The following is a 3,495-nucleotide window of genomic DNA, read 5'->3' on the forward strand; positions in this document are numbered from 1 at the left end:
TATAGCATAGTGGGTTTTAGTGATTCTGAGGTATTCTTACCTCGATATTTAGAGGAAGAATGCTTTGAATGAATGTAGTATTTGCATATTCTGTTGGAAAGGAATTAAAAATTATAAAATTTCAGAAAAAAACTTGGAAATTGAACTAATGTCTATGAGTACTCTTTACTATGATAATTTCATAAATATGGACAAGAACATGAATATCGGCAATATCGGTTAGATTATTAAGCCTCTTTTATTTCCACAGATAATATAGTCATTGCAAATTACCTTCTTCAGTATGTTTGCATATTTTTGTTAAAATCAATTTTATTTCATTACAATATGTTATAAATCTTTATTAAAAATCTGTTTCCTGAAAATCACTTTAATATTTTCTGAAAAAAATTAGTTTAAATCAATAGTGACAGATATTCAATCAATACATCTCACATTTTAACAATGTGACCAGAAATGGTGAATATAAAACTTCTGAAAAAATGTTCTATTGCGTATTGTTAGTTTTAAAATTTATCTCGTAATAACATCTATAGCTGCCATTCTCAAATAGTGAAAGCTTTCGATTGATAACATGTAAGATGGTTCCATTTTACAGAAAATTCCCCTTCATAGAATATAGAGTAGTGTTTTGGTCCTACAGAATCACCATCATGCGTTCCTCTCAGTCACAGATTATATGTATTGAACCCAGTCGTGATAACATGCCGAATTAAGAGAAAGAGAGAATGAGTAAATAAACGAGCATATTTCTGGAGATGAAATTTAATTCTGGCAACATCAGAACGGATCGTTTTGTGACAAAGATAAAAACTTCAAATGTGCAATATCCCAAAACGGTAATATCCTAAGATGAAGGAAAAATAGACTAGACTGTTAAATTATTTTCTGCATATTCTTCTGCAAATCTCGTTCCTTTGCAGTAACATTTTTATGAGGTTAGTGTGGCACTTGGGCTTCTTCCTCTCTCTCTCTGCCTCTCTCTGCCTCTCTCTCCATCACGACTCTTGGTCAGAATAAGTGATTTTTCACTTCTTCTGTACTAATAAATAAAATTTAAGAAGACGTAGCATTGTGAATGCCAAATTAATTTTTTTTTAAACTACCCCCTCTCCCAAATACAGATTTTGATGGACATATATAGGTTTAAAAAATAACGTGGTATGATAAAATCGTGGTCTATAAAAATAAAGATAACTTCCTTGTAAGAGCAAAAATCTATGAGATTAATATGTAATTAGAAAATATATATATATATGCCAGCCGAAGCTGAGATTATCATGCTTGCTGATCTTAAGATCCAAAGAAAAATCAATATTACAGAAGACTATTTTTATAGCAGAAAGTCTTTCAGGCTTCTAGAATAATTTAATAACAATGTGACTAAATAATTTTAAAAATGAGAACCACGGTAATGAATTGGAATTTCAGATAGAACCAGTTTCAAATGTGCACTTTGCAAAGAAGCAAATAAAATATTAGGTGCGCATCATGGAACCTGCAATTATAGCAGTGGGGTCTAAATCGAGTTATATTGATGAAACACCGAGATGTGCAGAATATTGTTTAAATAGGATTACACTTAAAGACATCGAAGCAAAAGGAAAGCATTCAAGCAGTTTAAAATATATTCGATGTGAATCATAACGTTTTCTCAATTGTATGCATGAGTAGCCTGAGAAATAAGACCTGTGATTCTATTTCCTCTTGAGTCCCTTATAGACTTATGCCCAAGCCCTATAAATAAAAATCTGAAGAGAAAGAGTGACCCAAAGCCTGATGGTCCGTACTAGTTTAGTTTTTGATTTTATTAGCATGCCTATTCTTTTTCTAGGCACGTTCTGCTTTCTTAACGTTTCTGACAACTTAATTTTTATATAGGATTTTTTTACTATGTCATGCATCCGTTATTTGGCGTAGAGAAAAAAGATTACATGGGGGTAGTTCAAATGATTCTTGAGGCTGAATGGAAGCCTACAACCTTGTACGGCCCTTTTCACTTTTGATTTACAGTCAGATAATCTCTTCGAGACTATTGGGTCTCTCTCTAAAAATAAATAAATAAATATATATATATATATATATATTTATTTTTATATTTATATTTATATATTTATTATTTGGTACGACAGTCTAAATCTTTCTTTCTGACACTTAAAAAATTTTACTTTTTCTTGGAAATTATTTATTTGAATATGATGCTGTGGATCATCATTGATAGATTCAGGAAAAAAAAAAAAAACACATTTTATTGCAGTATAACACTGGTGCCAGCAGAGCCTGAGAGCTTGGATGTATTTATTAATTCTTCTGGCATCTCAAACTGTCTCCAGAATCTAGTTCCATGAGTTGATTAACACACCATTTTTTATGACATATAGTTTTTAAATTCCGTCTTCACTATCTTGAAATTAAATTCATGATAATATAATCTATCTAAAAATATACTTTAAAAGCAACATAACTATAACCAAGGGGGAAATACAACAAAAGCAATTTACAATGAACTAATATGTTATCAATATTTAAATGCTTGGGCAAAAGCCCAAGGGAGGCACGAATAGGTAGTCAAATGCTTGCATCTATATGCAGTCACCACAGATAAGATTTCAACAAAAATAGACAGATATATGTTTGTTTACATTAATCTGGTGTGTGTGCGCGTGTGTGTGTGTGTGTGTGTGTTGATTGGTTGGGAGGAGCAGCTGTTGGATAGTGAATATAAAGAAGATTGGAGAAAGAAATGTGGAGGCTTACGAAAAAAGGATGATTAATCTCACATTGTAAATACAAAAAAAAGAAAAAACAAACAGCGGCTCCATGAGAACATCGACTAAAATGAGAAAACTGTAGAGTTTCGAGTCTGATTTTACTTCTCTTTTGATATGTACATTAAATATTTTAATGCTCTGGATAAAATTTTAGGTTAGATTTGATTTTTTAAACATCCAAGGCTAGAGAGTGTTTATTTCTTGCGCGTGTCCCAACATAAACTCGCATTTTCTGTAAGCCTTAAAAAATGTTTATTGAACGAGAGAGCTTGAGTAACTTCTGTTAAAACTAGGTAGCTCTATTTCTGTTCTCTGGCCGTTTCTATGACCGAGATCTGGAACGTGACGGAAATGAGAATGTTTTGCTGTTTGTGCCTTCGCTTCAGAATCACTCTACCCGTGGGGACATTCAGACGGGGTCTTGGCTGTGGCATCAGAATGCCTTCCGTGGAATCGTCATTCCTTCCTGAGCCAATCAGATTTTAATTATCATGGGACATCTAAATCGTGATCTCCAGTAGGTACTTTGATATGGAATGACTTAGAAAAATGACAGGGTTAGTCTGGATGTGGGCCACCTTTATACTTTGGTTTTAATTGAACAAATTTGTACATTAGAGAATACATTGGTTGGTTCTATCATGAGACTATGTTGCATTTCCACTTATTTTTATTTACTTTTAACAGTGAGTAACCATAGTCTAAAATTCAGTTTATAAATTCC

Source organism: Pteropus vampyrus, unplaced genomic scaffold (assembly GCF_000151845.1).
Source record: "Pteropus vampyrus isolate Shadow unplaced genomic scaffold, Pvam_2.0 Scaffold209, whole genome shotgun sequence".
Classification (NCBI taxonomy): Eukaryota; Metazoa; Chordata; class Mammalia; order Chiroptera; family Pteropodidae; genus Pteropus; species Pteropus vampyrus.